General features: G+C 47.1%; 2 non-coding genes across 2 annotated transcripts; one reads left to right on the top strand and one right to left on the bottom strand.

Annotated features, from left to right (window-relative positions):
- Window positions 1-18,586: 18,586 nt before the first annotated feature.
- Window positions 18,587-18,654, top strand: LOC121494097. The gene has a single exon (XR_005988734.1). It is a non-coding gene; the product is annotated as a small nucleolar RNA SNORD52 (small nucleolar RNA).
- Window positions 18,655-24,035: 5,381 nt separating this feature from the next.
- LOC121494106 lies at window positions 24,036-24,166 on the bottom strand. Its single transcript, XR_005988743.1, has one exon. It is a non-coding gene; the product is annotated as a small nucleolar RNA SNORA17 (small nucleolar RNA).
- Window positions 24,167-25,116: the final 950 nt, after the last annotated feature.

Below are 25,116 nucleotides of genomic sequence, written 5' to 3' on the forward strand. Positions count from 1 at the left end.
AATGTTAGGTTCTCAGTAAAGTCACCCAGGGAAACGCTCTCTGTAGGAAGGGATCACCACACCTGCATTTAGAGGTAAGGCTGATGTTCTAGGCCACGATCTACAGGGTGCCGCAGGTGTCACTGCGGCCAGGGACAGAGCGATGGCCTCGAGGAGGGGGCGGGGAGGCTGTCTGAGGCCTCCTAGACTGAGTGATCTCTCAGTGACACTAACAGGCTTCCTGCAAGAAACCACTTCTGTTCCCTCACTCGGTTCTTACCTCGAGGCAAAGTCATTCTATGGGAAGCCGTTTCTCTGAAAAGGGGCCTGGTTTGTGAGCAGAATCTATTGTCAGGGAGAGAGAAAGTTCCTTCTCCCACGCGAATGCCAGGCAGGGGATGGTGCCAAATGGTCACAGGACCCTCATTTTCTGCAACAGTGATTGCTTTGTATAAAGGGGGCAGGATGCCAGGGCAACTGCTGGGGACACTGCCTGCTGCCCAGCATTGCAGAGCCCCAAGCGTTTGGGGAATTTCAGACTGAGGCCAGGGGAAGAAAGAGAACTTCCCCATGTGATCCCCGCCATCTTCGGAGAGTACTGTCAGGGAAATAATGGTGAGAGACGCCGGCTCCTGACGCACAGATGCAGTGGCGACACCAGTGGCATAAGGGCAGGGTCTCTCCCAGAGGGGCAGTTTTTGTTTTTAAGATTTTATTTATTTATTCATGAGAGACACAGACAGAGAGGCAGAGACAGAGGCAGAGGGAGAAGCAAGTTCCTCGCAGGGATCCCGATGCAGGACTCGATCCCAGGACCCTGGGATCATGCCCTGAGCCAAAGGCAGATGCTCAACCGCTAAGCCACTCAGGCGTCCCCAGAAGGGAGAGTGTTTAAAGTCAAGGGTCCTCTAGAATGACTTAGCAGAGTAACCAAGCCTTTCAGAGAGAAGGGTTAATTCGTTTAACAATTTAACTTTGCTAATTTGGTTTTGTTACAGATCCTTTTAAAGCTTGTTCCTCCCTCCCCCTGCTTTATTAAACAGAGCTTGCAAAATATAATTTAACCTTTCTTGGGTAGTTGAAGCTCATGATGATGAACATCACTTATGCCAAGGGCTGAGACACAGAAGTGCATTCAGGGTTTGGGACATTTGCTGAATGGGTGGTGATCTCAACAATGGCCCTGAAATTTGCTTTTCTGAAAGAATCCCTGACATCAGCTTGTTTTCGCTTCAGAAACACACAGTGCCATGTTCCCTCTTCTTCACAAAGGCAAAACAGAACACTGGCCCCAGAAGCTGTATGACCTTGGCCAAGTGATGTCATCTCCTAGTGGCTCAGATTCTTCAACTATAAAATCAGGAATGTCGTGAACTTAGATTGTGCATGTTTAGGACGCGCATGAGATGCATGAGAGCAATGCTAAGAACGGTGCCGCCCAGCACATAAGAAGCATTCCATGTGTTGGGTATCACTATCCACCAATGAAGACAAGTCCTCAGATCCGGTTTACTGGGTCTATGTCCTTCTGTAGTGAGCTCACCAACATCAGCTAGGGGATGGGAAGCCTCCCCACTGAGACCATCCCCCGGCTGCATGTGACCACCAGCCATGGTGCAGATTCTAATCAATGCGGCTCACTTACTTCCAGCCCACTTACTCCTCTAGTACGAAAGGGCAGAGATTTCCCTCCGGTTCAGGGTCCTCATTGGACCACAGGCCTCTTGCACCGCCGCCCCCCCCCACCCATGACATCCCAGAAAGAAGCGCCAGACCAATGTAATCGCGGGGCAGTGGCAATAGGTGGACTGGCCATTAAGTAACGGGGTCCGCTGGGGGGCGAACAGAGTCTCTGCTCTCCTGGGGTACATCCACCTGGGATTGGAGGATGAGGATGAGCGCTTGGCTGAAAGGAATAGAAAGCCCCCCTGCCCCCCACCGCTGCACCTCTGCACCCCAGAGCTGGAGGGGGCGTGGCAGGGCCCAGAACTTCCTCAGGATCTGCGGGCGCTGGAGGGGCTTGAGCCCCTCGGGGCAGTCGTCCAAGTTCACCTTTCCATGGGTGACATCAGCCACAGCGCTTCCAGCGGTGGGGGACGTGGGGCAGGATGGCACCCCCACAGCCGCGTGGTGTGCCCCGGGCCGGCCCCTGCCCGGAGCTCCACACTTTCCCGGTGATTCACCGATTTCCCCAAATCCCAGGAGAAACCCCAGGACCTGCTACTTCCCCAGGTCATCTCCGTGCTGCACCCTCCCTGCCAGAAGGATCACGGTGGCCACAGGCAGGAAGGCCGCCCTCCGTGGGTGCAGGGCGCTGGTGCGGTTTCTATCAGGCCCTGGGCACAGACTGGTGCCCCGCGGCACCCCTTCCACGCGAGGACCAAACCCTTCATTTCCGCGGCCTTCCTTCTCCCTTGCTTTGGCGGATGCCATCCTGCAGACGCCATGGGCACCTGGGCACCTGCTGGGCTCTGCCAAGGCCCCGCCCTCACTGCTGCAGCCCTGCCCTGTGTCCTTGGCATAACCCTCCTTCCTCGTAAGTACACACAAACTTGCACACCTGCCCCTACTCTCATCCCACCAACAGTGATTCACTGAAGGGGTGAGCAAGAAGCCAAGGCAGGTTTGGGGGAGCCCCTCTCCTGGAAACCTGGAGGGGGCAGAGGCAGTGCACCTGACACCTGGCATGCTGTGGGTATTTGCAATTATTTTTGCTCTCCTCTTCCTCTTTTTCTTTATCAATATCAGCCTCTTTCCTCTCACCTCCTTCTCTTTCTGTTCCCTGCTCCATCCCTTCTTCTGCCACTTTCTCTCCTTTGGATGGTTGCCTCCTGCCTGCCAGGGACACCCAGGAAGGCTGAGAAGGTTCTCTTGGCATCTCCAGAGCTGCTCCTGGCCTAGATTCACTCTAGTTCCTTCTCTACCTGGCTTGTCCAGTGGGGTCTTGGTAAGGGATTCTGGTCTATACCAACCTGAACATCCGGAATTGCTACCTGAAGTGCACTTCTGCATGGTTATAGGATTTTCTGGCAAACACCTGCCCAAAGTTTTCAAAATGCCACCTTATGAATTAATGTCCATTGCCTTGGGTGTGATAATGATAATGCAGTTATGTTTTTAAGTCCTCATCTATTAGAGATATATTCTTTGAAATATTTGCAGATGAAATGCTGCAGTGGGAGGGGAGCAAGCGGGTGGGAGCTTGGACATGAAGGAATGATCTCCAGCTGAGGTCTCCTAGGATTCACTGATGGGCACACGAGAGTTTATTACACCCCACTGTCTACTTTCTCCGTAATAGAAAGTTTTAAAATGGTGCTCTGGCAATCAAAAGAGAGAGAAATGATGGGACGCCTGGGTGGCTTAGCCTTTGAGTATCTGCAGGTGTTGTTAAAACAAACACATTCCAGAGTTCCTGACAATTGATCAGGGGGGGCCTAAGAATGTGCATTTCTATAAATTCCTGGGAGATCTTGATGCTGCTGGTGGAGGGACTCTACTTACAGAAGTGTGAATCTTCCTTCTGCCTGTCTCTGCTCCTCGTCTGCCCCCCCAGTTCTTGCCCTGGAGTTCCTAAAGCTCCCCCCTCTAGGGCAGCCCCAGTGGGCACAGCGGTTTAGCACCGCCTGCAGCCCGGGGTGTGATCCTGGAGACCCGGGATCAAGTCCCACGTCGGGCTTCCTGCATGGAGTCTGCTTTTCCCTTTGCCTGTGTCTCTACCTCTCTCTCTCTCTCTCTGTATCTCTCATGAATAAATAAATAAAATCTTTTTAAAAAAGAGAAAGAGGGATCCCTGGATGGCGCAGCAGTTTAGCGCCTGCCTTTGGCCCAGGGTGCGATCCTGGAGACCCGGGATCTAATCCCATGTCGGGCCCCCGGTGCATGGGGCCTGCTTCTCCCTCTGCCTGTGTCTCTGCCTCTCTCTCTCTCTCTCTCTCTGTGACTATCATAAATGAAAAAATAAAAATAAAAACAAATAAAAAATAAAAAAAAGAGAGAGAAATGAGTAAACAAAGATTGACAGAATGTTGATAATCACTGAAGCTAGGTAATGAATACACGTGGGTTTGTTGTATTTTTTTCAGGGTCAGATCTATGTTTTTATTTTCATTTTTAAAATGTTATGTGGTTTTAGTCTTTAATTTAAATTTCTTAATTAACATATACTGTATTATTAGTTTTAGGGGTAGAATTTAGTGATTCATCATTTGCATATCACACCCAGTTCTCATTACATCACATGCCCTCCTTAATGCCCATCACCCAGTTACCCCTTCCCCCCATGCCCCCTCCAGCAACCCTCAGTTTGTTTCCTATGATTAAGAGTCTCTTATTGTGTTGTTGTTGTTTTTTTTTAATGAATTCATTTTCCTCCTTTTTAAAGGATTTATTTATTTGAGAGAGAGGGAGAGAAAGAGAGAGCTAGCAGTGGGGAGGGGCAGAGGGAGAGAGAAGCAGACTCTCTGCTGAGCAGGAAGTCCAATGTGGGGCTCCATCCCAGGACCCAAATCATGAGCTGAGCTGAAGAAGGGTTATGACCTGAGCTGAAGAGGATGCTTTACTGACTGAGCCACCCAGGCACCCAAGAGTCTCTTATGGTTTGTTGCTGTATTATTTTATCTGTTTTTTTTATATATTTGAAAACTTCTATGACTTAAAAAAAAAAGTCTAAAATTTTTTTTAAATGTCACCTTATCAGGGACTTTTCAACTGTGTAAATCTGCTCTGCTGCACTTGGCGTGCACTGCCTACATGTTGGTGACAGGTGTTTCCTCAAAGGCTCCAAATGCCACTGCTGCCTCCTCTCTCAAACAAGCATACTGAAATGCTCTAGAAAATGCTCCAAGGACTTCCTTGGCTAGGCAGTGCTGCCTTTATATCTCCATGCCTTTGCACATGCTGCTCCCTCCATGTGAATCACCCTTCCCTAACCCACCCGCGCCAAACTCAGCCTTGGCCCCTTTTCTGTCAAGCTTTCTCTGATGCTCCCAGGCTTTGTGCCCACACTGAACCTGGTACATGCCTCTGTGTCATACTGTTCACCTTGAATTCCAATATTTGTTTATTTGCCTGGTCCCCATCTTACACTAGACTCTTGGCTACTCAAGAGCAGAGATAATTTTTTATTCAACATTCCATCATCATGACTTCAAATACCACCTATGCATTCACAACTCCCAAATTAATATCATGAGCCAGACTCTCCAAAGCACCAGAACCATAGATATAGATCCCAATGTCCCTGAACTTCTCCCCTTGGATATTCTAAACCCCTAAAATTCAGTGGATCCCAAACTGAACATGTCTTTCTCCTAAACTTGCTCCTCCTGTTAGCCCTAGCAGGTGAACAAATCCACTCTCCATCCTGCTGCTGAACCCACACATCTGGGCTTCCCCCTGCACCTCGCCTCTCCTTCAGCCCCCCTGTTGATTCCACATCCCACATAGTTCTTGGATGTGCCCACCTCCACCATGCTCACAAACCCTTCCTTACTTGAGAACCATCATCTCTCACCTGCTCAGTGCAAAATCTTCCTAACTGTCCTCTACTTGTGCTCCCTCCATCCACTCTCCACAGAAAGCCTGATCTTTCTTTCTTTTTTTTTTCTTTAAAGATTTTATTTATTTATCCATGACAGACACACACACAGAGAGAGAGAGAGAGAGAGGCAGAGACACAGGCAGAGGGAGAAGCAGGCTCCCTGCAGAGAGCCTGATGTGGGGCTGGATCCTAGGACCTGGGATCACGACCTGAGCCTAAGGCAGACGCTCAACCACTGAGCCACCCAAGTGCCCAAGCCTGATCTTCTAAGATAATCTTTCCAAAATGTCAATATAATTCTATCACGCCCTAGGAAAATTCTTCTGTGCCTCCCTAAAGTCCAAATTCCTCAACATGTAACATGGCTTGCAAGGCCCTTGGTGACTGGTCTCAGCTTATCTCCCTGCAATTTCCCTCCCCACCCCTGTCTACCAGCCCCCAATACACACATGCAATAAGGCCCCGCCCCTCGGAACAACGTGTAGTTTCCCAAAGGATTACTCTTCCTACATTTCTAACCTGGCAGCAATTGCATGCAGCCATGTGACTAGTTCTGGCCAATGGGTTGAGAGCAGCAGAAGTAATGTGCTTACTCCCAGGCTAAAGCAGCTCACCTCCAGTGCACCTCCCTGCTCTCTCTTTGTCTTCCTGACCATATGTTGAGTTGATGAGGTCTCAAGCTGAAAGTATCCTAGATCACTAAGTCCCTAAGAGTCCAGTTGCTCTGAACGCGAATCCAACTTTGCTTGAATGAGAAACAGGCTTTCCTTGTGTTAGGCGACCTGGAGTTTGTGAGGTTTCCTTGTCCTGTGGTATCACCTACCGTATCCCCTCCACTTCTTTTCATTTACTCTCCGCTCCACCTACAAGGATTTTCCATACTGGCTCTCTACCACTCACCTGCACACCTGGCCAACTTCTATTTTCCTATCAGCCTTACCTTGATTGTCCTTTTCTCCTGGACCCCCAAGTCTCAGTATGGGACTCTTGCTAAGAACTTCCATCCCATCCTGTAACATGGCACTTTGCACTTCATGTTATAACTAGTCATTCATTTGCCTCACGTTCCCCTGCAGGTCAGCAAAGCTAGGACCCATGTCTATGTTGGCCATAGCTCTCTCCCCAGCACCCGACATGGGGCCTGCATGTAGGATATTGAGCCAATATTCACCCAGCAGGAAACTTTGTATTCATGGGACCTAGTCCATAGTTCAATATTTGTTAAATGAACTAATGTGTGACTTTGCAACCCCTAAAATCAAACAAGCAAAAAAAAAAAAATTGAGATCTAAAAAGCAACCCGATACTCATAAACAGCCATGAGTTATGAAACTATACTCACAGAAAACTATTGATAGACAAATTAACACAGCTCCCTTCCTCAGGGCTGCCCTATATCAAAGGTCAATTGTATTACTTTAATGAGTCTTTAGTCCCTCTTTTAATAATAAACTATTGGGATAACTGAGCAACCGGGAGGGTGGCAAGCTCCCCTTTTCAGTGACTTATACTCAGCACAAATGTTGAGAATCTACAACCAGGTCCTTCCTCAGCCCCTCCCCGTCTTCCTTCATGTCTAACTCTTCCTCCCCGTTACCTACTGGGAATGCAGAAGGACATGTTCCAGGCTTTAAAACAGAAGCTATGTAAATAAGGGAAGCAGCTTAAGCTCTGGTGCCATGTAAGGCCACAGCTGTCCCACAAAGCCACAGGCACTGCTGTTGAGTCAGGTGGTTGGGAGGGGCACGGAGGGGGTGCTGAAGGGCCCCCTCTCTTTAGCTGTCAGATGCTTGCAGTGGCACTTGGGTCCTTCAGCTCCTCCATTTGTCATTCTCAGCAGAGCCAAGAGCTCAGGTCTCTGGGGACCGGGACAGGCTGCTGCAATTTTTCCCAAGGGTTTCAGTTCAATCTGGGTGAAACCTTGAGAAATCAGCAGGGAAAGAGCCATCAATCAGATGCGATGCAAGGCAACAAAGATTTATTGGGCATGCACATACATGAGTCCCCAGAAGGAATACTAAAGAAATCTATGTCCCAGATGGTGCCCTCAAGGGTCGGAGGCCCATGAAAAAAACCAGAGTGAAGCACGTGAGAAAAAAACTAGAGGACAGTACAAGGCAGCATATAATCAAGTGCTACATTATGCGGTTCAGGCTTTAAAAGGATCAAAAAGGCAAGAGCCATGTGACCAGGGGAAAGCAAGGAGGACCTCACTGTAATATTTGATGTTGGATGCCTGCTTTGCACCGAGTAGCACATACATTAGTGTTTAGTCTTTACAAACCTCATGAGATTGGCTCAGAGAGGCTCAATAAAAAGCCCAGGGTGACAGAGCTGGTGAATGGCAGATGCAGGATTCTAACTCATGTCTAACCTCAGAGCCTGTCCAGACCCCCTCATATATATGGCCTCATAAAGGGTATTGTTATGACCAAGACTCTGAGCTAACACCTTTACACAGACTGTTTTTCATCACCACGCTATTCTGGAGAGAAGGTATTACAACTCCCAGTTGACCCTTGGCAAACCTGGAGCTCAGAGAAGTTAACATACCATGGAAAAGGGGTAAAATTGGGAGACCCCTAATTCCCACACCATTCAAGCTCATTCAGATTCAGATAACTGTGCATTTTCATTTTTCCCTTGCCACTGATATTTGCTTGAGCCGCAAAGATTTTAGGGACACAAATGTGCTATTTTAGGAGCTGGGCATATTTAGATACCATAGATTACCTGTTTTTCAATGACACATTGATAAGCAGTCTTTTTGCAGCCCAGCATTCCTCCCTAGGAAGTAAGCACAGTCTCACTGGGCACTGGGACTTACACTTGACCAAGGTCACACCCACCAGCTCCACGTTGGCTAATATTTCCATGAAGTAGCATGAGTGAACTTTTTCAAAGCAAGCTTTGTGTTATATGCTTTTGCAGTTTCTTCACATTTTCCAATCGCCATCAACTTTTGTTAATCATTTCAAAGACCCCTATATCCTGGGCACAGGGCTAACCCTTCTTTCCACACAAATCCCATTCTGTGGGTCAGGGAGGTTAAGTTACTTGCTCCAGATCATACAAGTAATCAGTGGCAGAGCCAGATTTCCTGTCTCCAAGACCAAAATCTGTTTTTACATCATTCTCAGTGAAAACTCCCATCTGAGTGGCAGTAAGGCGCTTCTTAAATCAACTTATGAAAAACTTTTAAACCTGTAAATGTGTACTTTGTTCATACAAAAAGAGAGAAGCACATAGTTGCCTATCTCATTGACAACCTTTGTAACTTTTGACAAGTAACGTAATCTCTCTGGGCCTCAAGTTTCTTGTCTATAAAACATGAGGAAGACAGTTCCTGTGCCATAGGACCATTCTGAGGACTAAGTTAGACAGAGTATATAAAACACCTACATCATGCCTGGCATATCATATCACAGACATTCAATAAATGATACTTGCTAGCAGTGACAATATTTATTTATTGTCCACTGTTTTCCAAATCTTGTGCTGTGTATTATAAAATAGCATATATAATAAAACTCTAACATCATATGTGGTAAATACATGTATATATATGTGTGTGTGTGTGTGTGTGTGTGTAATACATATATATGAATGATTGGAGTATACAGAAAAGTCTAGAGTGACATAAACCAAAATATTAACAGTGATTATAGGAGGCTTTCATTTCCTTCTGCATCTTTATATATTTCCCCAATTTTTCTATAAAAACCATGGACAGATTACTTTTGTAATCAAAATAAAATCTTGTGAAATCCATTTGCAATGCATTTCATTTTGGAATGAGAGGAATGCTTTATTTCAAAGAAGCAATAAAAGTTTAAAACCTTTTAAAAAGGTGCACGAGCTTAATAGCCCCAGGAGGGAAGAAGTAGCTTTTTCTAGTAAAGCTGAGCAAACCCAGCTGACTTCACAGGCAGTTGCTGTGACACCTGGTTCTAGAACAAGGATCTTAGGACTGAAGAAAGAAGACTTTTCAGTGGCAATCACCCATCTGGCGGCTCAAATCTCATTTTTCATTGTTCTGAGGCCAAGCACTGCTAGGACTCCGAGCTTTCCTGTATCCCATCACGCTATCAGTGCAACATATGTATCCTTCCTGAATGGAGACCTCACACTGATGCAGGTGTAGCAGTAAGTGGCAGCCTGCATCTCTCCCCACCTGGGAAGGCAGATTTAGCTGCTAAGCAAGGACCCACCTGGGTTGGCTAAACAGCAGCGTCCAAGGACAGAAGGGGTGGCATCTGGGAAGGGGACCTAAAAGAAGAGGAAGTGGCAAAGCAGCACTTGGGGGAGGGACAGAGTGCTTCTGCTTACCAAGGAATTTCCCACCCAAGCCTCACCACGGGCTCAGAGGGTCATTGGGAACTCTGACTTGCAGATGAAGGGGTCTCGGGAAGTTAAGAGTCTTGCTCAAATCCCATGGTTCGTGTGAGGAAAGCAGCTACCATGTGTGGACTTATTTCAGATGGCACCAAAACAAAATATGCATGAGTGGTGAGGACCATGGCAAATCGGAGAGCTGAGCTGAACCAGGGCCAGCTTTTCAGCTCCGAGGGCTGTGCCATGCCTGAATGCAGGCCCACCATGGCCGGGTCTACTGACTGTCTTGTGAAACGGCTGCACTTCTGAATGTTGGATTCACCTTAATGGTAAAATCAAATGAAGGCAGGTGGGTCAACCAGAACACCCCCCCAGGCTGAGTGTGGCCAACCAGCCTGAGCCCTAGGCCTCAGGGGTCACCCTGGGTCAGGGTTGGGCCACCCAGCCTATCCAGAAGTGCCTCTTGCAAATGCTGCCTGGTAGTGTCATGAATTTCAGGCCTCCCTAGAAAAGAGGGGACACTTCCCATTGGGCTGGGGAGGTAACCCCAGAGAAATAAGAAAAGATATACAGGTCTTCAGATTACAGGTCAGAGAAGAACACTGGCTAAGTCCAAATTGGACAGGACAGCCAAGGGCCAGAATGGTATCTAGTTTTCTCTAACCACAGACCCTTTATTTTTGTGGGCTGAGTCAGTCAGCAGACATCACTTCAGTGATGACTGTACATTTACTGATACCATGCTAGACCCTGGGGATAAAGCCAGCGACAGAACAGAAAAAATACTGTTCCATAGAGTTTACAGTTGAGAGAGAGACAGTGGAAAATAACTCAGTGCATACTCCCTCAGTGGGGAGAGGCCAGTGAGGAAAAGTTAAGCGGGACAACAGAAACAGGACACATTGACCAAAGCCCATGGTGGTCACAAAGACTTCTCTGATAAGGTGAGATTTGGACAGAACCCGGACTTCATTGACTAGCCATGTGGATTTCTGGGGAAGAGCAGTTCAGGAATAGTAGGCAGGAGGACACATGATGCAGGAAGAGCCATGAGTCAATATGCCCGCAGCGGAAAGGAGAGGGGGAGATGAGGCCAGAAGAGGTAAGCAGAGGGGAGCAGGGGGAGGAGTGGGCTCCATTTTGTAGGACCATGTTGGCCCTTGTCAGGACAGGTTTGAGAGATGAGACAGTAATGATATCTGCCCTCAGCCCTCAAGGGGCTTGCAGCTTGGCCCTGGGACCACTGTATCCCATTCGTGTCCACATATATGTATTTGCTATCCTGAATTCTCCTCACCGGCCTCACATTGGTCTCAGAATCATCTGGCTGCAGGTAGGATACTTCAGAGAGCCCACTCAACCCTGGGCCACTCTCTGGATCTGGACAGAGAAGCAGAGAGAAGGGACAGCCTGTATGGCCACCAGCCGTAGGACCTGTCATGCAAGACACCATGATTAAATGCCCACCTTCACTTCATAGGCCAACACAGAGGACAAGAATCAATGTCTTTCCATTAGGAGCCAGAAGTATTTTTGCCTTTATTGTATTCATGAAACGGGTATGGATTGAGTGATGCCTGAGCATTGAGTCCTGATTAGTACGTGAGTATCCACACATTAACAAGACTACCCTCCCCACCCCAGAGCCCACAGTCCTGAGGGGATACCAACAAGCAAATACTCCCTGTAGGCACAGCAGGTGAATTCTACGATGGGGGCAGGATGGGAGACTCTGGGTTGTAGTGTGCTGGCAAATATTTAGCAACTGGCTCTCCAGAAAACTATGTGTGTGTTTATGAGTTTTACTGCCATGAAAGACGTATAGCACATAATTTACAAATAAATAATAACAAATATACAGTACTCTATATTGTAAATTCCATACAACCATTTGATTTTCACAGAATACTTTTGTTGACTTTTGCTAACACGTGAATCTGGAGCCAATCTATTAGTTGGATTTGATGAGCAGGTGTGATTGCAACAGAATATTTGCTGACATTCTTGTTTATGTTAATAAGAAAGACAAAAGTGAGATAAAAACGTATAGTGGAACTTCACCTATCTGTCAGTGACGTGAACATCCTTGCAGAACTGGATAGTGGTTTTTAAATGCCAAATGAGTAGTTTCTTGATTTTTTTGTGTGTATGCTAGTCACAATGCCATGGCTACAAACACTTTTGAGTTTAAATCTGTGTTTTCTCCATCACTTCCTTAAGTTTAGACAATCAACACAACAGTAAATTAATCCCCAGTTAATAGTCTTTGCTGGCTTTCATGGTGTAGATATACATACAAAGGCTGATTTCAAGCTATCAGTGGACTATGGTCTGAGTATTCATATGTTGAAATCCTAACCTCCAAAGTGATGGTATTAGGACGTGGGACCTTTGGGAGGTGGTTAGGTCATGAAAGTGGAGCCCTCATGAATAGGATTAGTGCCCTCACAAGAGACTCCAGAGGGATCCCTCACCCCCTCTACCATGTGAGGACATACAAGAAAGAAAGCACTGGTTATAAACCAGGAAGAGGGCCCTCACCAGAAGACAACCAGCTTGGTACCTTGATCTTGGATTTCCAGCCTCTGCAACTGTGAGAAATACATTTCTGTTGTCTATAAACTACCCCGTCTATGGTATTTTGTTATAGAAGCCAGAACAGACTAAGACAGTGTAATCCACTGAAGGAAGATTTGGGAAGAGGTGCACAGCAGCCTACAAAACATATATAGTATTTTCTAGCCTATGGATACAAGAGATGGAATTTCAAGGGCATGGGTAATAGCAAGATGTACTAAAAGTGATTAGGAAATGGAGACTTTTTAGTATTTATTACCATACTTGAATTTCGAGTAATGGCCGAGTTTAACAACCAGCCCGCAAAATTCCTGCAAATTGAACAATGGGTTCTTTCGAGGCACCCTGGTGGGCTGAGACCATTGGTCTAGTGGGACCCCAGGACCAGGCAAAGGAAATCGATACAAGGAGGCAGGTATGTGTTATCTCAGCAGCTGAACGGGAACAGTATTATTGGGGAAGAGCAATTTTGTCTTCAGGAAAAGGTCTTGAATCAAGATACCTCTAAGTCCAGGGGGTGCAACCCTGAGGCTTTCAAGGATGGAGGGAGGGGCTGGGAGCTGTGGGCATCCAGGTGGAGGAGGGGGGGGCAAGGAAGAGGGAGTGGAGTTGAGTGCTGGGCACTGCCCAAGGGCTCCTACCCTGAATGGTCCCCTCCCTCAGACCTCAGGAAAAGCCACACCACAAAGAGGCAAGACACTTGAAGAGTTTAGTTTCTTATGAGAAATGGATTGAGGACGCGGAGATGTGTGTCAGGGTTAATGCACACCTAGGCCCTGACGTGAGAGAGCATAGGGGTATCCCAAGAACTGAAAATAGGTTCATCCCCCAGAGACGTGAGGCAGGAAGTGGGGAGAAGACTGAGCCCCCAGAGGTCGGGTTGGCAGTGATGGATCCTGCCTGGAGCAGCCCAGGACTGCAGAAACTTCATTTCTACCCACAGTTCTGGGCTCCTTTGCCTCGCTCTTGTGGCCACTCCAGGTATGGGCACCCCACAAGCAACCTAGACCTTGCAGATCCCCACATCAGAGTCAGGTTACTGCCTTGCTGAACAGGACTTGATCCCCTGTCCCTGAGAACCCAAATGGCCTTCCCCCAATGCTAGAGGCTGTGGTGGGACAGGACCCAGGCAAACTCCACTGGAGAGCCCATGAACACCTGCCCCTTGGCTAACAATGACCTCTGATGGGCCCCAGGGGCCCCAGAGCGGGGACAAGGATTTTTCCCCAGCTGCAGAATGTCCTCTTCTGGGTCTCTTGAAATTCACCCCTGTGGTGACACAGCCAGCTCCAGGCAGTGACTAACCCAGGCTTGAGGTGAGTCTTTCCATGATGGGGCAATGAAGCTTTGGAAAAAGCCCCCTGCTGCAGGGGGTTTCCTTCTCCTACATGAGATGGCTCATCCTGAAGTCACAGAATTCTTACCTTCCTCTTCCCCATTTTCTGACACCCTATTCCTGTGGGAAAAGGAGGAGGCGGTTCCTGAAACCTCCAGAATCTGGCTCTTCCTCCGTCCCTATTCTGCCCCCCAGCATCTGCACACCTCCTGCCTCCCAGGGGCTGGAGGTTGTGGGGCTTGTCTCTACTACATGTTCTCATCTCCCAGGAGCCCACGGTCCAGTAGGTGGGGGACAGACAGACTGACAGTTGCAATGTAATATGACATGCGTCCTAACAGAGATCAGTTCAGGGCTGTGGGGGGGGGGGGGGGAGGAGGGTTGGTGGCTGGAGACTGGGACAGTTCAGGAAAGGCTGCCTAGAGCTGATGGCAGGGGAGTCTAGAATTAGACACTGAGTTGATGAGAAGCAGGGACAGGACAGATGGAACAGGCAGATGGAACAGCATGTGCAAAGACATGAGAAAAGAAAGCTCATTTATGGGACGCCTGGGTGGCTCAGCGGTTGAGTGTCTGCCTTCAGCCCAGGGCATGATCCTGGAGACCCAGGATCGAGTCCCACGTCAGGCTCCCTGCATGAAGCCTGCTTCTCCCTCTGCCTGTGTCTCTGCTTCTCTCTCTCTCTCTGTGTGTGTGTGTGTGTGTGTGTGTGTGTGTGTCTCATGAATAAATAAATAAAATCTTTTTTAAAAAAATAATAAAATAAATCAAAATAAAATAAAAAGCACATTCAGCTCTTATGAGTGGATACTCGTGTGGTGGACCATGTTCTTGTTGACATTTCCACATCCCAATGAATTCAGATAGGGCTGAGGGACTTCCGTGGCTGCTGAAATTTGAGTAGAAGTGACACCAATTCACTTCCACAGAAGTGCATGGTTCAGGAGCCAGTGTCCTCTTTCTCTACCTCTACGATCGGATTGATCGAATGGAAACACATGCCAACGTAGAGCTTCTGTGAGCCTGGATGCCTGAGTGACTATAATGAATGGAGCCCCCTGCTGGTCTGAATGGCCACGTAGTGTAGGCAAGAAAGGAACCCCATGGCTCCTTTGTTACTGCGGCACAACTTCGCCTGTTCTTCACCGATACCATTGGCCTGGCTCCGGAAGGCTCATATTCGGGGGTGTCAGGAGATGAGCCTAGATGTGGATGCGTCTAGACCCCCTATGATTCTTTCTCCAGATCTCAGACAGCAGCACAGTCTCTACATAAGTGGATTAGAATCTGAGCTTTCTCATTTACTAGTTTTGAGAGTTTGGGAAGCTTAGCTAAATCCTTTGAGCCTAAGTTTATCCATCTATAAATTGAGAAGACTGAAAATAATATCACCTACTTCACAGGGCTGCGTGGTTTCCTGAGTAAATCTGTGCTGGATCTCCCCCCCTCTCCACTGATGACCCTTGCAACAGCCTGTTCCCGGTCACGGGGGTGCCTACTTCAACTGCAAATTCCTCACCCCCACGCTAGACCTACCAAGTCTGAATCTCTGCAGGTGAGGCCCAGAAGTCTGTGCCTTGCATGTTAGAGTTGAGGGACCACTGCCCTTAAAGTTTTGATAGACAATCAAAACCTCTGCCCTGAGGAGGGATCATTGCTTGGAGGCTGGCTGGGTCTGAAGCCAAGAATCTCCAGCCTGCTGCCGATCGGTGGCTACAGTGCCTCGGACAAAAGCCAGAGGCGTAAAAGCTCTGTATTACTTGGAGATCAGGTAACCTTATTTGGAGCCAGATCGGTTTGTACGACTCCAGCATTCATCAGCCCTCTGTAGCCCGCCTAGATCTCTGCTGAGCTTTTTATGAGGTGTTCTTCTCCAAGGGAGAACCTCCAGCAATGCACCTCTCCCCACCCCGCCCACCCTACACTGGTCTAGGGAGGCCCACCTCCTGGGCATGTGGTATCTGTCCCTTTTCCTTCGGGACAAGGGAATCATGGGAGATTAAGACCAGGAAGTGGGCTGCAAAACTAGACCCTGGTAAAGTAGGCTTCTGAGCATATAGAGCTGCCCAAAGGCTACAGAGGAGAGAGATACTTTTAAGCTACATGTAGTAGTGCCCAGACCAGGCCCAGCTGCCCTCTTTGCCAGCAGCTTCCTTGCAACACATACCAATGTCACATGGCTCTCTTCCTAAGCATTGCTCCAAATCATACATATGCTCAAGAACACACCGTGGCTCCCTATGGCTTCCTGCCCATGACTCCTGCCTCTGGCTTCAGACCCTTCCAAGTCATATTGTACCATCCATCTCCAGTCCTTTCTCCCACAGCGTTCCCAACCTACTAAGCTCTTTCTTCACTCCCTTGCCACCAGAAGCCACCTGGGAAGGAGTTTAGATCAACCACATGTAGCAGATGCCACTGGTGTGCCGCACCCCCCAACCTCCTTCCCTCGGCCAGTGCATCCATTCCCTGACACGAGGTACAAAAGGCTGGCCTTCTTGCCTCAGGGAAGCTCAAACCTGCAGTGCCATCCATGCTTCAGAGCTCTCCCTGGGGCCAGACTGAGGTTATACTTCAATTGGACCTCATCTTTGTGTGACCTCTTCCCTTCTCCCACCCTGTCTTTCTCACTTCCTCACAGACTTTTTCTCCAGACAGAGCCCCCTCATAAATCACTTGCACAAGAATTGATGTCTTAGGCTTTGCTTCCAGGAAGCCTGAGCTAATGCTTCCAGAAAACCTGAGCTACGACTCCTGTGCCATTTGAGAAGATACCTGAAGGCAATGATAGCTTCTAACTCTCCTTCCAGGCCGCCTATGCCAGAGGTCACAGAACACAAAGGCTCATGGGCCAAATTAAGATGCTTGAATCACACCATTCATTTCATCAACTTAGAGCATGCACTGAAAAGAAGCAAGGCAAAGAGATGGGACAGGTGAACACACTTAGGATGAGGGCAAGCACCCGCCCTACCTCAGTCCTGGGTCACACAATGTCCACAGATGTTGTTCTCTCTCTGCCACAGCAGCCTTCTCTCCTGCTGGTGTGGCTACGGAGGTCAGTGTTGAGGGCAAGCCCCGGGAACAGCTGCAGGTGGCACCTGAAATAAACACACAAAAGAGCTCCTATTGGGACGACTCAGGGCCAAGTACACCTGTTCACACTACAGCACCCCAAGTAAGCTGCTGAGCAGCTGTGGGTTTTAGCTAGGTTTCTTGGAGCATCACCACTGAGCGGCCAACAGAGGAGTCACATTGCTTCAATCTGGAGAAGACGTGATCCGCACCTTATAAATATTTAAGGTTTACTTGGTCTTCTCATCCCTTGTCTATAAGTAACATTCTGATTTGATCTATATCCAGCCCATATATGTTCTATTTATTTTAACTCTGTCTAAAAAAAAAAAATCTCATAAGCTACTTGCTTCTATATTTAATTTCCCTCATTTTCTATAGCAAAATTGAATATTCATAAATAACATGGCAAACAAGACAGTTCCTTTCTCCAGGGTTAACATCTCCTACCCACTGGTCTCCAGAGCTTTATGTCGCCCCAAATATAAAACTGCATCCTTCAATAACAGAGCTAGAACTCGACTCGGGTTCGACTCAGGTTTTGAGCACTGATCTGTTTGGTTCTAAATCCATTGTGCCGGGTAACATGTTGTTAAGCAACATGGCTTATCTCCCCTACAGATGGTAGGGACCTGTCTTCTCTCTCTGTCTCACACACACACGGACACACATGCACACACACAGTGCTTGCCCATGGTGAGCCCTTGAAAGATGTTGTGGGGTTCAGTTGTATCCATTAGCACTTTCGAGAGAGCACAACCAGTTTGCTTTCCTGTGTCACCATCACTTGGCTTTAAAAATCCAGAGGACAGAAAGAAGCTTCCCCCTCCAGCAAAGCTATGAATGGGGTATGTGCTAAATCCTGGTTTTCATTTGCCAGATTCAGCCTGTGAATACCAGTGTCCTGATAGCTCTCCAGATTCAAGAAAGCAAACTCCTGCCCCCGTGTGACTATAAAACCAGGAGCCTCTGTCCCTTTCCAACCGGTCCACCCATCACAGCACTAAAAACTGAGCTTTTATAGGTGAAAAGCGCTTGCCAAATTCCCAGAATAGCCGTGGCAGGAAATTGAATAACAAGGTAAAAGTGTAACCCTGTACTACACCCTTAATATTGGAAGGGAGAGGGTGGTACAATCCATTAAGAAATAAAAATCTTACTGTTGGCCAGTCTAGCTCATACACAGAGCTCTAGTTGAGGTTCAAGCCACCAATTCCAATCCACACAGAACTGGAGATGAGGATTGGGAAGGACTCCCTGCTCCAGGCACAACCCCTCAGCTCATACCCCAAAAGGTATGGGGTTTTTGTTCTTGCCATTCTGCATCGCACCATGTGGTTACCCTTTCCTAGTTGGTAGGAAAGCCTTTCCCCTTTATACACTTTCTCTTATTTTCTCTATAACTTAGGATGCTTTTAGATGAGGATAGGGGTGAGGATAACAGCTAACATTTATTGAGTCAGACATTGGGTTCCTGAGAAGAAACTCAAAGAGTAGCATGCATGATGTGCTGCTTGGATCCATGTCCACAGAAAGGGAAGAAAAAGAAGCAGAACTGGGGAGAGGGAGAAGCTGAGCTGAGAAGGAAGCCCAACAAAGGCTTCCATCCACCCCAGGGAGAGGTCCAGGACCTGTGTGACCTTCCAGAATTGTCCCAAGTTGAGGCAAGGGGTCTAGCCATTTATACTTCCTCATAGATCAGTCATTGGATGTAGACTGCTCCTGGAAAGAGGCCTTGGCCTGGGAATGATGATTTCTCAGACTAGAGTCTCTGACACTGGTCTTGATGTCAAAAATTACGTTCTGACTCATTTGGAGAACTGGATAGTGAGTCTGAGAAGGGCCCAACCGGGGGCCCTTGACATTGCTTGTACTTATCATGGGCTGTCTGTTCCTGTTTTCATCTTTCTAGCTTGATTATATTCTGGAAGCCTACCTCGGGCGGTGCCCTTTCAAAGGTTAGGTACTACTCAGATACTGAAGGGCTGAAGTTTGTAATTCACCCTCTTGGATCAGTGCTATTGAGATGTCTGTACCCTTGGGATGGCTCCTGCCACTCGAACCTGCAGTCTGTGAAGAGTCACATCCTTTTTCCTTGGCTGCTATGGGTTTTGTTCATGCAGAGGATGCCTCCTATCTGGTTGGTGTTGGGCAGATCCTGGGAACTTCCATCTAATTTCCCTGCATTAATCTATGCGAGCAGCTGTCAACTTACTGGAGGAAAGAAACTGCCCAGAAATTTTGAGATGCTTAAATACTTTTAGACCAATTAGACTTATTTAATATGAATACTTGTTTTTTTTAAAAGGATTCCAATAAAATACTTTAAAATAAAAAAAAAAAAAAAAAAAAAAAAAGAGGCCTTGGCCTTAGGGTAACAAGGTCATCTTCCCCTGGGACAATACTTCTAAAAGACTCCCAGTGGTTGGGGGAAATAAGTCTTCTATTCCCAAAGTGTGGACTGGGTGACACATCAGAGCCCCCACAGCAAGCACATACTACATGTCCAGTCTTGTCCTACACCCTTCACATTCTCTCACTTAATCCCCACTTAAATTAAGTGAGAGTATAGTCAACCATCCTATGAGGTAGGCACTAGAATTATCTCCTTTCTGTATGTGGAAACTGATGCACAGAGAGATTTAATAATTTGTCTGATGTCACACAGCCACAGAGACGTGGAGCCACAATTTAAACCTAGGCAGACTGACTCTGATGATCATCTGCCCACCCCCCCTCCCATGCTAATAAAAGAAAAACCAACAAAAACTGGACAGGGATTTTTCCCAAACAACACGTAGAACAGTGTTGAGCACATCATAAGCACTCAAAATGTTGTGAATGCATGAATCGGTTCACAAGGAGAAAAATCCAATGCTATGCATTTCAAGAGCAACTGGAAGCCTGGCTCTACTTCTCTGCTTGCTGCCTTCTTCCATGTGTTGGCTTTGTCCTCAAGGTGGCTTTCATGAAGGTCATAATATGGTCTCGGGGCTACCTGTATCTGTACTTACACCAGGAGGGGAGAGAACTTCACTTCTTTACCCATCAGAAGACTCAAGTGTCACAGTTCCCAGTCTGAACTGATCACGGAGGCAAAAGGATTGAGATTATGCTGATCACTAGGACAGGAAGGAACCCCCTTGATATCCCGCCCAAACCTAGGAGGCAGATATGAGTGCTAGTAGGAATTACAGAGAAGAGGAATGGATATTGAGTAGGCAATCAATGAACAACCACTGACGCTTCAACCCCTGGGCCCCAAGCCCTCGAATGCTTTGCTCCCCTCGCTAGGGCCTAGCTTTTCCTTCTCCTCATTCCCTGCCTAAATGTCCCTCGTCTACCTCCATTCTGCCACTGAAGGCTTAGAACATGGGTTACCCTCAGATCCTGTGGGAGGAGGGAAACAAGAAGAAAGCAGTCCACTGAGAGTGGGGTCTAGGCTTGGGATGTTTAATATAATTCTTTACATAGCTAGATTAACCACATTGCAGAGCCTCAGATAATCCCGTGGCCACACTATGTAAAACGTGCCATACTCTCTTCTCCCCTTCCCCTGCTTTATTTTCTTCATAGCCCTTATCTCTGTCTAGACTTCTCTTGTGTTTATATTTATTCAGTTGTTTGATGTCTTTTTTCTCCACAAGAATAGATGCTCCACAAAAGCAACTACTTTATCTCATTCATCTCTGAGTGTTTGTCACCTAAAACAGTACCTGACACAAAACAGGTGCTCAGTAGACATTTGTTGGATGGATGGATGGATCGATGGATCGAAGGATGGATGGATGGATAATCACTGCCTTTGTGTTGTTATATAACAGGCTCCGTCTCCTCCTCCACTTTGAATGGCATTACCAAAGACCTTTTTCTGTTATCCTCAACTTCCAAGTGACAGGCCCCAGAAAGGCAAGTGAAGAAAGACAAGAGAAGAAATGCCATCCTATCTCAAATAAATCACAGTCCATCCTCATGAACCAGAGAACATCTGATCCATAGATACTTGTCATTTCTAGGTAGAGTTTAAGAGGAAACAAATCAATGAAACCATTTTGTCTGTACAGATTTCACAAGTGTGATTTTTGACAACAATCCTTCTCAATTCTTAATAATGATTAAATTGATAGCAACCACACATGCACTGCGAGGCCAGCAATGACTGTCTCACCTCGGCTAACGTCTAACTGGAGAGTGCTGATTGTCTCAGTCAACCTGTGTTCACATGGTCCACAGGCTCTTCGCCACAGAATGAGGATAATTCTGTCCTCTTCTGCATGGTGATTTGGGAGCACCAGTTAAGATAAAAAAAAAAAAAAAAAAAAAAAGACCACACAGTTTGAAGCCAATCTCCCTGGGTTCCAATCCCAGCTCCACTTTTTACTATTGGGTGGTTTAGAGTAAGGTAATTGATGCTTCTGTGTCTCCACTTCCTTATTCATCAAATGAGGATACTATTAGTAACTACTGCTCAGGACTGTTGCAAAGATGAACGAGTGATTACCTGTGAAGCACTGAGAGGAGTGCCTGGCTCATAGCAAGCACCAAGTAAGTGTTGGCTGCTGGAACGTCTGGTCTTCAGTGTTGAAGAAATCAGGCATCAGGCAAGTCTCCTTCACTTACACAACTCACTCATATACATGTGATACATGCATAACACACGTAACACATACAACATACAACACAGAATAACACATAGAAGACACCACAACACATACACATGTACACACATAACACAGCCAAGCATTTTTCTATACTCTGTACTTGGTGGTTTCATGCAACTTTAGAGCCAGATCGCTGTGAAGACACACTCATGGTACTCATTGCTCTTCCCCATTGTAAGTCAATGTGACATCATGCAATGTTATGATAAAGCAATTTACCAATTGCTCATTCAAATTGCTCCCAGAGAAAAATATTCATTACCAGTTTGTTTCAGAAGCTTCTCAGAGGGGTACCTGGGTGGCTCAGTGGTTGAGCATCTGCCTTTGGCTCAGGTTATGATCCCGGGGTCCTGGGATTGAGTCCCACATCAGGCTCCCCGCAGGGAGCCTGCTTCTCCCTCTGCCTGTGTCTCTGCCTCTCTCTCTCTCTCTCTCTCTGCGTGTCTTTCATGAATAAATAAATAAAATCTTTAAAAAGAAAGAAAGGAAAGGAAAAGAAAAGGAAAAAAAAGAAAAGAAAAGAAAAGAAGAAAAGAAAAGAAAAGAAAAGAAAAGAAAAGAAAAGAAAAGAAAGAAAAGAAAAAAGAAAAGAAAAGAAAAGAAGAAAAGAAAAGAAAAGAAAAGAAAAGAAAAGAAAAGAAAAGAAAGAAAAGAAAAAAGAAAAGAAAAGAAAAGAAATAAAAGAAGAAGCTTCTCAGCAATAGTGTCTTCTCCAGTGTAGTGTGGTGTTCTGGTGGAGAGCTCTGGAGTCAGACATGAGTTCAAATCCTGACATTACTACTTACCAACTGTGTGACTAGGGGCAAGCTGCTAAACTACTCTAGCTGTTAGCTAGCTAGTTTCCTCATTTTATAGATGAGGAAACAAAGAACCAGAAAGAACAAACGCTAAACAGGACTCTCATGTTTTTATCCTCAAAGATGTACCTTGCATGGTTGTTATAAGAAATGAAAAGATAAGGTATGAACCACATTTAGAGGAGTGCTGAGCACATCCTAATATATGCTAACATAACATGTGGTGGGTAAATGGTGGTGGTGATGAATTTGAGTATTTCTTTCAGGATGAAAAAAAGTCACTCTGACTAAACTGTTAACTGTTAATGAAACCGATGGTGACTTGAGTTCCACCAGCACATTTGGGTTCCAGATCCATAAACTTTGACCCAGCATCGTTTTGTAACTGTACCATTTCCCTTCATGAAATTTGAGAGGTGATGTTTTGACATTGTTTCATTTCGTTTCATTTCCTCCTTATGGGTGGGCTTAACTTGTTTCTCAATTTAGGCCCGGCAAAAGGGAGAAGTGTTTTAAATCGCTGTGATAGCCCAAGTCGGTCCTACCTTCTGGTCCCGAAGAAGGAGCCTCAAGTTCTCTTCTCCCTCTCCCATGGTGTTTGGGCTTTTTCCAGCCCCTGTAATTGCCAAATATCATGCTTTCCTTCGTTTCCTCCAAAGCTTCCCTTTCCCCCCTTCAGCTTCCCCCCCCCCGGGGCATTTGGGTACCTTAACAAGGAGCTTTGAAATAATATCTTAGCCATATTTCACGTCCTTGTGGTGCCTTTCTGCTCACTCGGTGTTTTCAAGTCCATTCCTCATTACTGGCTGAAGGGAGACAAAAGTCCTCTCTGTGATGGCACAGCCAAGGCACAGGAGGTAAACCAGCAAGCCCCAGGCATCGGCCTTCAAACAAATGCCCCTGTCTCCTGATACAATGAGAAGGCAATCTCTACTTGACATTTTTTTTAAGATTTTATTTATTTATTTTTAAAGGTTTTATTTATTTATTCATGAGAGACACAGAGAGAGAGAGAGAGGCAGAGACACAGGCAGAGGGAGAAGCAGGCTCCATGCAGGGAGCCCGACGTGGGACTCGATCCCAGGCCTCCAGGATCAGGCCCTGGGCTGAAGGCGGCGCTAAACCACTGAGCCACCCGGGCTGCCCAAGATTTTATTTATTCATGAGAGACACAGAGAGAGAGGCAGAGACATAGAAGAGGGAGAAGCAGGCTCCCTGGAGGGAGCCTGATGCAGGACTCAATCCCAGGACCCGGGAGATCACAACCCGAGCCAAAGGCAGACACACTCAACCACTGAGCCACCCAGGTGCCCCTCTAATTGACATTTTAAATTGTGATAAAATCTAGTAACACAGAATTGACCATTTTAATCATTGTCAAGTGTACAGTTCAGTGGCATTAAGCACATTCACAGTGCTGGGCCGCCCTCACCACCGTCCATCTCCACAACCCCTTTCACCTTCCCAAACTGAAACTCTGACCCATGAAACACTAACCCCCACCTTCCCTTCCCTGACCCCTGCGAACCACCTTTCTACATCTTGTCTCTGCAAAGGTCCTGCTCTAGGTCCCTCCCTTAAGAGGACTCACACAGTGCTTGTCCTTTGGTGTGGCAGACGCTTTAGCAGCAAGATTTCTAGGAGGACATACCAGGATTCTTTCCTCCACTGCATTTGTTTTGCTAATATTGCACATTAGCCAGAAAGAATGCCTTTTTTTTTTTTTTTAGTCAAGTGTCAGACTATTAATTATCCAGATGTTCATGGGCCAGAACACTCAGCGTAGACAAGCCTCTCTTTCTGCCACCTAATGACACAAGTGTGACACAGCAGCCGCCACATCTGCAATGTCTCGGAGGGCAGGAAGGTGTCTACTCTTTACCCTAAAGTAACCTACCCTCATGGACGCAAACACCTCACAGGCCCTGCCCTGCAAAGCAGATGTTTGCTAACATTTGTTTTACGCTGAATGCTGTTCGTTCCTCTTGCCCTCCGAGTAATTACTTGACTTGTGGACATCAGCAAAAAAGAAAAGAGGTGGGGAGAACAGGGGAGGTAGTTATGACAGGGGACACAGGAGAGGGGAGGGGAGGATCGGAGGGGAGGGAAGGGAAGGGGAGAGGAGGGGAGAAAAAAAAGGAAAAGCAAAAGAGCTCCTAGAGAGGGATACAAGACATTCTCACCTCTGAGATTCCCAAAGACACACACCCCCATCCAGTGGCCTGTGTGTGTGTGTTGTTGTTGTTGTGCTGTTTTGTGTTTTTGTTTTGTTTTAGAGAACTCTGTGATCTACTTCAATTCATGTTTTGCCAAGAAAGCTAAAACAGCTGCAAATCCTTTCTGCCCGGAAAGCCTTCCAGCCTTTCCAAAGGCCTCTTTGCTAGTTCAGTAGCCACTTCCCTCCCTCCCAAGCTGGCCAGCCTCTCCCAGCCCACTGCCCCCTGGCACCCCAGGTCACCCACCCAGGTCCAGCGAGAAGGCACTACTCTCTGGAAGTGGCCCTGCCTTCTCTGGATTACCATTACTTAGAGAAGTGCAGGCCACCTTGGGCACCCCAGCCCCCCCTCCCTAGGCTTCACCCTCAGAAAACTGGCTCTGCTGCCCGCTGGTAAACGGGCTGGCTATCACCAAGACAACGGCCTGGCCTAGAGCCTGGATGACGCCAGGCCTGACTCCCCTCCCAGCCTCACCCAAATCTGTTTGTTCAAGTTCCAGCTGCTTTTGTTGGGCTTCGTTTTGCTTGTCAGTTTGAGGCATCTCTGCTGCTGATTGGTTGCAGGGGGCTGGGCTTAGACTCCCTGGGTTACTAACCAG

The sequence above is a fragment of the Vulpes lagopus genome, chromosome 6 (genome assembly GCF_018345385.1).
Source record: "Vulpes lagopus strain Blue_001 chromosome 6, ASM1834538v1, whole genome shotgun sequence".
NCBI classification, from domain to species: domain Eukaryota; kingdom Metazoa; phylum Chordata; class Mammalia; order Carnivora; family Canidae; genus Vulpes; species Vulpes lagopus.